Source organism: Dermacentor andersoni, chromosome 6 (assembly GCF_023375885.2).
Source record: "Dermacentor andersoni chromosome 6, qqDerAnde1_hic_scaffold, whole genome shotgun sequence".
NCBI lineage: Eukaryota > Metazoa > Arthropoda > Arachnida > Ixodida > Ixodidae > Dermacentor > Dermacentor andersoni.
This window is the reverse complement of record NC_092819.1, coordinates 148636104-148645473: the sequence shown is the minus strand read 5'-3', so window position 1 is coordinate 148645473 and position 9370 is coordinate 148636104. Positions and strand designations below refer to the sequence as shown.

Sequence of the window (9370 nt, the reverse complement as noted above, 5' to 3'; positions counted from 1 at the left end):
TGACTTACGAGGCAATGGTAGAGAGCGCATAAGAGTGCATAAGAGTGCATAAGCTTTATACTGGCAGGATGAAGTTTCGCAATGGTGGTAATCACACCGGGCTGCATAGAGATGAGCAAGAGGTACAACGCTTACGCATACCACGACAACTCCTAGAGGAGTTTCTGCGTGATTTTTTTTTTTTACAACAACTTGGGTCACTGCACGTATCACAACATCGCACGTACACGGTGACGTTCACGTAATGCGACTTTCCTTGCAAATGAGGGTCGGCGGACGATGTGGTTTTTTCGACTGTCAAAGGCGCGTTCTTTCCAGAAATGACCTTCAACGTAGCGTTTGTTCTATTTAAAGTCTTTGCGTTGGAGATATTGAGCTAAGAAGCTTTCGCTCCTGCCAAAGTCTCTCACGAAGACTGCCCTGATTTCCTCGTTAATCATACAATGACGAAATATTTGTGAGAAAACTGCAAAGGTTCCTAGAGTGGCTGCAGTGGTTATGGGCGATAAGAGGTTGCCTTCAAAGTTTAAAATTCGGCTTCAATAGCGGTGCACCCGTGCCCTGCAAAGTGATGTTTAAACCATACGCATGCTTCTCTGCCACCCAAAGTCGAGCCATAGAGAAAAAATTTCAACAAGAGGGGACACTCTTCAAAAACTGGCAAAAGGAAACACGTCACACCTAGTTTCAACTCCATCCTTTAGTTGACACGAGCATCAGAAAAAAGGAATGTGAAATACTTACAGACAACGGTTTATTTTTGTATTCTTTCCCACTAAAACTAAAACGTTTTGCGTGTAAATGAACTTATACTTTGCCACTTATTTTTCTTGCGTTGCCTAGCAACAAGCTAGCGACTCGCAGACGCGTATGCCTACGTCATGCGCCAGAGAAGCCACAGGAGTGAGCGAGGCCGGCTGCGCATGTGAAGCTCGTGTGCTCGGCCACCCGTCTCTTTTGGATGTAGATCGTTTTTTTTTGGGCTCCTAGCGTTCTTTTGTGTTCCGTCTGCATTTCGACATGGCACAGCTGCATTACTGGACTACAGCAAGGTGAGGAATTTTGTTTGACAGTCTGCGACGCACTTCAAGCACATTTAGGCTTACTGCACAAAACTGAACCTATACAGTGACGCAGTTATCGAAAAACAGCTCCGCAGTCTAAGCCTAGTTAATATGAGTTAATTACTCGTACTGGGAGATGTTTGCGACGCTTTCTATCAGCGCAAGCATAATTATAACCTATTTCGGTAGTTTTGGGGCACGCTCGCCGCACCTGGCTTTCTGACGAAAAGCATCTTGGCCGTGTGACGCAGTTTCGCGTGTACTGAATCTTACCGGAACAAGTTTTGGCGCTTTCTCTGACCCAAGACATTATTGTAACTAATTTCACTACTTTTTGGGGTACTTTTCAAGCACAGTGGCCGCGCTCGGCGTAGTGGCGCAGTTAGCGAAAAGCAGCTCGGCTGTGTGTCGCAGTTAGTTTCACGTGTACTGAATCTTACTGGTAGAAGTTCGTGACGCATTCTCTGACCCGAAAAAGTATTGTAATTTATTTGGTAACTTTTTGGGATATCTTGAGGCTTGCTCGCCGCGCCTGGGGTTATGAAGCTGTTAGCAAAAAAGCAAGCCGGCCATAGTGAGTTAGTTTTGCTTGTACTGAATTTTAGTGGGACAAGCTTGTGACGCATTTTATAGCCCTGCAACAGCATATACCTTATTCGGTACTCACGCTTCTCGAAAGCGCAACGAGCGATTGCCGAGAGTGATAACACGGGAGTGTTGCATGCGCCGGCAGGACGTGTAAAAGATAACACGGAGGAGCTCAAGAACACGACATTTATGTATTCTGGGCGACTGAAAACAGGCTTTGCACCCACGAGTCTGACTTGAGTGCGATTGGAAGGCATTCTGCGAGCGTGTAACATGGTCTGGCTGAGCCTGTCTAGCCACCTTTGTGTACTTGGCGTACCATCGTGTCGGCTGAGGCCAAGTTGTTTTGTAAACGCACAGTCACCCGTGTATTTGTGCACTTAAGGTGCAGGAAAAAATGCCCGGGAAAGCAGGGGTGCTTGAAAATCGGATGTTCAGATTTTATGGCATTGTTTGGGAGGAGTCCTTGCTGCGAAATGTACTATAAGTGAGTTTATCTGTAATGCCGCTCATTCACCACTTACGCACGTTTCGCCTCTACATGCAATACTCCTGTTAGGTCAATATACCGAAATGATACATGCTTGTACTTTACTTTCTTTCAGCTGATGGCATCCGGTGGAGCATCGTACGGCGACGAATGCTGCTTACCTGGTGCCACAACTTTGGATGAATGCAGAAGAAGCCCGGAACGAGCATTTATATAGAGCAAAATAAACATTTCATCATTTCAGAAGACGTCTTTCGTTTTCTTTATGAAATTGCACCTGACAGATTCGGCGCAGTCTTGTAAAGGTCAATCGCAATCATTTCTGCTTAATAATGAAACGATTCCACGCCAAGGCCACGCGAGATTCAGCAGAAGCGAAAAAAAAAATGAATGCCGCGCCGAGCAGCGGAGCCGGCGTGGCGTGTACTAACTGGTGTTCAAAACGCGCGCGCCCAAAACCGAAACCGGAAGGAGTCAATAACATCCGCTTGGTGCGCTACAAATTCGGCCGCTGGGCTCTATGGGAGTGTCCGCTCTTGTTGAAATTTCTTTCTCTATGGTGTTGTCATGGGGTGTTCTGCATTGATGCATGCCGGTCATTGTTTCAGCAATGCCTGGAAGTGTGTTGTGCAAGCGTTACCTGCTGTCAACGTTGTCCTGGAATGAAATAGATGACCTGTTGATGACAAAAACGCAGCGAGAGCTTCTGAAAGGTTCGTTGGACGACTTGAAGTACCACTTCAGGCACGAGAGAACGTCGGAGTTGCTTTGCTATCGGTCGCAGAGCGGGCTGCTCGACATCGACAACATAGAGCGCTCACTGTTCAGGCAGCAATTTAGATTTGAGAAAGAGGATTTCAATGACTTGTTTCGTGCTCTTAAACTGCGGGAGACCGTGAAGAGTGCTCAAAATGTGACTGTGCCCGGTCGGGAGGCGTTGTGTATTGCGCTTCGACGCCTTGCTTACCCAAACAGGTGGTGCGATCTCGAAACTATATTCGGCAGGCATTCATCTGTGATGTCGAGTGTGGCGTCAGAAGTTATTTTCTACATCGTAAGCTAGTTTCAGCATCTGCTTGAAGATTGCAACAACCACGACTGCCTGTGTCCTGCCACCCTTGGAGAGTTTGCAAATGTAAGTTGACTGTTTATTTTTTCTTTCAGCCTCGTGCTGGTACAATTTTTTTTTAATTATGGTGTTTTACGTGCCAAAACCACTTTCTGATTATGAGGCACGCCGTAGTGGAGGGATCCGGAAATTTCGACCACCTGGGGATCTTTAACGTGCACCTAAATTGTGCTGGTACTGAACAGAAACAATAACAGATGTTTTTGCTGTCTGTTTACGCAACGTCATTTTTTTTTTTTTGTCCCTGTATGGTACTGTGCCTTGTTTTCACTGTTATTTCAGCTTTTCTGTTTTATTGAGGACTAAAGTTGCAGCGGTAAATGGGAATAAGAAAGTTCGAAATTCACAAGCCGTTGACATGTGCCGGTATAAAATAGAGAAGACAATAGCCATAACAAGCGGGAGCATTGCGATTACTGGAACTACTCATATTCGCACATAAGACATCTATAAAGCAGTTATATCTGTCACACGCAATCAACATATTGTTCGAAAAATTGTTTTGACACAGAAATCTTAGTCTCTTCAGTTTAGGTCGAACGGCACATCACCTCAGCAAGGTTCGCATAAAATAGCCATGTAGACTACGTCACACGTGATCAGTGCAGGTTGTGTATTTCAACCTACAAGATTTCACATAAGTACATATACATTATGGGCGATGTAATCTACGACAGAGGGTTCTATGTAAGAAAGGTTATTAAAGTAACAGATGCCATTCTACGCTTGACTACAGCCTGAGCTTTGATCACATTTAATTTTGTCTTGCAGGCCATCCGAAACCGTGCTGCAGCGCTGACAAACTGCTGGGCATTTATCGACGGCACGGCACGCCCCATATGTCGACCCAAAAGGAACCAACGCGACTATTTTTCTGGCCATAAGCGGATGCACATGCTCAAGTACCAGTCGGTGATGTGTCCGAATGGCATTGCGTGCCAACTTGACGGCGCTTATCCTGGAAGGCGGCATGATGGAGGTAGGTTGCCCTGTGTCTGGTGCGAAAGAACTTTGCATTGATATCTTTAAGAGAGAGTCAGGTACTTGGAATGGCTTGTCTCTTTCATAAATATATCATGTTCAGGAAGGTAAGTACGGACGAAAATTGCTTTGGTGCCAACCTGAGCCTTGTTCTCCTCCCTTTTCACTTTGATGTTTGAAATAGTTTTCCGCATATGTTTAGACTTGCTATTAGATAGCTTTCTTGACCCCTTGAGGAATAGTTGGTGAGGCAAATGTTTATTTAAAGTACTAATTTTAACATGGCTGATGTAATCTCATTTTGTTAGTCAATTGAATTCCTTTTTTCTTGTTGTTGCAGGGATACTCCAGAGCAGTAGCCTCTATGCGAAACTGGAAAAGTTGGTGGGGCCCCATCAGTTCGTCATATACGGCGATCCTGGGTACCCACTGAAGCCACTCTTAATGAAGCCCTATGGCGGCTCTTCCCTGACGACAACGCAGTTGGCATTCAACAGTAGCATGAGTCGTGTTCGCCAGGCAGTTGAATGGGGATTTGGGAAGGTGGTCAGTGAATTTGCGTTTCTGGATTTTAAAAAGAATCAGAAACTGCCGCGACAAGAAGTCGCTCACATGTACAAAGCAGCCACTATTCTGACTAACTATCACACATGTTTGTACGGCAGCCAGGTGTCTCAGTACTTTGAACTACATCCACCTAGTCTACATGAGTACCTGAGACCACATCACTGAAGTACTCAGTCTCAAACATAAGGCGTTATGCTTTCCAGATTGCCTTTACCCTTGTAAAAGTGATTGTTCATAACAGCTGTCATGTTTTTATATGTTTAGTGCCTAACTGCACACATGTCTGAAGCGCAATGCTTTCAACGTTGCTTTGGTGCCAGCTTTCTTTTACTGCTCTGTGGAGTCTCACTGTCAACGGCACTATTTTGTGTGGCTGCTGTAATAAAGTTGAGTTACAACATGTGTGCAATTTTGAGATGAGTTTGTCACTCTTATTGCAATTGCAATGCCAAAATCTACAGTGTTTTATTTTTTGTTTCTTACAACATTTTCCAGTGTGTTAATTTTGTTCAAAATGCTTTCCATGACGCTCGTAAAACTTTGCTGCTGAGCTGTGAACATGCGGCGCTCTTCAGCGCTTTCGCGCCTTTCCTCAGCACGTTCTTCTGACCTCTGACGCCTTTCCTCAATACGCTCTTCTGATCGTATGCGTCTTTCCTCCGCCTTGTCAAAGGCGTTTTGTTTCAGTTCTTGCTCTTTCAATTCCATTTCCCTAAGAGATTTCTCCTTTTCCCAGGCATGACGCTCTTCCTCCTGTGCGATGCGCCTCGATTCGATGACAAAGTCTTTCTGCTTCATAAACTGATCATGCTTCATCCTTTTTTCCATGAAGTCGTAGTCAGCTTGGTCAAGCCCTCCAGCCTGATTTCTTCTTCATGTAAGATACGGCAGTGTAGGATAATGCACCCTTAGTAAAAATACACCAATGTGACGACATATTTTTAAGAATGATTTTGTGCGAACTAATTTTTTGGGGTAACTCATACACACACAAGATACCATTCTTTTTTTTTCTGTACCTTTTCTGTACCTACCGGCATGGCGCCACAGATGAGAGCACTGCATTAATTTGGGACACATTTATTCATACAGACTAACGTGCCCACACAAACATCACAAGCTGCTTTGTACGTCCACGAATATGATGAACAAATAACGGGTGGTCTTGAGTGTAGAATGCAATTGCCATACTATAATAGGGATCAACGTAATAACTTATTCAGGAACATGAGGGTTTTTTGCGGAAACATATATGAGATGCTCCTATATGTGCCAAAGGTATACTTATTGAGCATCAGGCCAAAACACTTTAACATGCCTGCTTGGATTACCAATTCAAAATATATTTGATAGCAGTTCTCTTGTCAACGGCACATTGTGTCCGTTCGTGTCATTACTAGTATTCGCTGTTGTCAACATGCACGGAGGTGGAAATGAAAAGCCAAACATTTTCAGCGGCTGATAAATGAAACTAAATTGAGAAAGTATTCTTACCGCGGCCGCGCGTACACTCACTCCTAGGAGGCTGTGGCTGATCCACGTTTCCTTCAGCGCCCTGACGTGCATTCGTTGGTGGGCTGCTGATGATTGCCGGTGAAGGCACTTGACTGCACTCTGTGCTACAACTGGGGCTGAACACAGTCGGTGCATCGTCCATGTCGAGTTCAGGTGAAGGGTACGATTCCTCGATGCCTTCATCGTCGTTGCATCCGCTCACAACTTGTGACGAGAGCTGCGTCGCCGTATTTCCGCCAGCGCCTGAAATTGTACCAAAAGAGACCATAAATCTAGACCCAGCTGTATCGGCCGCACAGAGGACTAGAGGAAGAAATTCAGAACCTCCACAGGCGTTGTCCAACAATGCGTAGGCATTCACGTGAAGTTCAAGGACCAACCCGCCAATTTTCGGTACGTGCACCTTTCAAACTTCTTGGTCGTTTTCCCACGTCAAGGGACACTACCAGACTTTCCAGTTGGCCCAAAATATTTTAAGTGACCCACGCTTTTCAAATCTAAGCCTATCTGTCAAATTGCCCCCAATTTATCAAATTGCCCACCACGTCAAGGCGCTCAGAAAGCTGGGAGTTTGAGTCCCGGCACATTATGTGGTGGGCGCTGGAATTGTTATTCGCGATATACAGCTTTTCGTTTCCCATACATATTTATGGAGACCTACGCATTCACGTGAGTAACGCGTTATGTGAAGAACAGGATTTGACTAATTTTTGTTTTCCGAGTACTCGCTAGATAACGCTTCCCCATTTAAAGTGGAAGACGAAATCCGAGACGCTTACATTCTGCTGTGTCGCCGAGGCCCCCTGCTTCGTGTGCCTCCGCTGCGGCGTCTCTCACATGGGCCGCTGAACTTCTACCGACGGTTGATGTGCTTCGGCTGCCAGAGCCCAGCGGTGCCTTCTTAAAGATTCTTATTTTATAGCCGTTCTCTTTCGCGATTGCCAAATTTCTTCGAGTAACTGGTCTTGTTCGCAGTACTTCTCCTCGGTTCCGGACCTAGGAGGTGGCACCAAAGAAAAGTTTGTACTGACCACTCTATCTTGCGTTATGTGTTGTGCGCTCAATGGAAACCACGAAGTGACTTACCTGCGGAGGTTTCTCCCGTCTCGGTCAGCATGTTGCCCGAGCAGTAGGTCCGTCCGGTTGCGAACAGTGCGGGCGCTGAAAACTTTTTGTTTCGACTCCGTCAAGCGGACAGCGATCTCTGTCCACCGCACTGTGTGCCTCATGTTCTCCTCGAAGGGGTTACATTCCATCACGTCGCGTAGCAGGTCTAAATCATCGCTTTTCGAAAAGCGAAGGCGCGGAGCTGCTCCAGCCATCTTGTCGCCGTGTTCCGATGCAAGCCGTCCGCGCGCGCGGCCCGCTATCGCTTGTTTGCGATCTCGCGAAACTCCCGCGTGAGGCTGTCTACGTGCGCAAGAAACGCACGCAAAGAATTGAATCTCTCGTACGTCCGTGAGACGCGCGCGCGCCCGCTACGTTCTACGCATGCGCACTGCTGACACGTAGAAGCTCGACGTACGCAAAGCCTCTACGTACGTGTAACTAAAGCTGTCTATTGCTTGCGAGCTGGCGCGTGGTGCGCCGTGGGCTATGCGTTGGCACGCACGCACTCTTGCCCATACTCATGTTATACCAGCATGTGCCGAGACATAAAAAAAATTCCACTTCCAACACAACAGATGTTTAGTCTCGCTTTATTGACTTCGTTTCCGAAAACAGATTTTTTCTTATAACGTGGTGTGATACACGCTCGAAGAATGAGCAAAAGTGAAAGGTGCATGACGTATACAAGAGTACTAAACACAAAAGTTCACAGACGGTGAAATAACAAAAGAAAGCGCTGGAAAACGCGAAGGCCATTTCATGTCCAGACACATAAAAAAAAACAAGATTTTTATATAACGTCCTCAAAACCCAAATTTAGACGAGCTTCTGATATATGCACGAAGATATTGCACAAAACTGAACGACACGTATGACATAGTCATGACAACTATAAAAAGGGAAAACTCAATGTTAATGGCAAAAACAATGACACGCAAAGTACTTAAAAATAGAATAAAATGCTAACATTGTTTGATTGAGAGCCATACCAAAAGAAAGAGCTTACCTATAAATCTGCACGAAAGTATATGAAATGCGTGACATGTTCTATACTGCTGAACGAATTGAAAAAGAAAAAACATGGCAGAAAAAAATAACATTGTACTAAAAGCTGAAACACACATTATCAGATTATTTTGCACTTGGCCACAACTTGAGTAACGGTGGCAAGGGGAACAGAATTACGGTAGTCGGCTTTTGCAACAGCACATAGAAAACATTCGCAGAAAGGCTTATTTCTCAATCAAAGACCAGGTAAAATAAGCCAACAACACGACCTTTCTTTCGACCGGAATGAAATGCTTAGCAATAAAATTACGTCCCTTAAGGCACTAAGTCGTACCTACTAGGCTCTCCTCTGTATAATAAACACGAACTGCAAAACTCTGCATGTAGGACACTTGCAATGCTCATGCTTTCCAGAAGAAAAAAAAAGCGTATCACGGCTACACATGAAGGTTGTTCGCGCGGTTTTCCAATCGGGGGTTACTGAGACAGTACACAAACACTAACAGTAATTTTTCAGCAGTTAGTACGTTTTGAGAACGCGATATACAGAAAGAGCACTGAGGGCGGTATGGAAAGCTGGACAAGTTACTGAAGTTGCAGAATGAGACTTGGCACGGAAAAACACAAGTCATAAACCAGGTGACAATGAGAAGGAACATCTATTTGTCAGCTTTGTCTACCGGCAAGAGGTAAGTGTAGCACAATGAAGGCGCAACGACGTCCGGAGCCCCACGCAGCCCACAAATGGACAGGGCTGTGTTCGTGTACAGTACATGCGCTTTTTGATGTCCTTGGGTCTGAGCGCTCACCTGTTGTCTTTAGGCACCCGGAACAACCTTGCAGGGCTTGTTTTTGAGGTATTTGTGCACCAATGCACGAGGCACGAGCGGTACGTGTCGTGAAACGGGTGAAACATCG

At 45.5% G+C, this 9370-nt stretch overlaps 1 pseudogene; it reads left to right on the top strand.

Moving 5' to 3' along the window:
• Window positions 1-913: 913 nt before the first annotated feature.
• Window positions 914-4984, top strand: LOC126523660 (uncharacterized; annotated as a pseudogene).
• Window positions 4985-9370: the final 4386 nt, after the last annotated feature.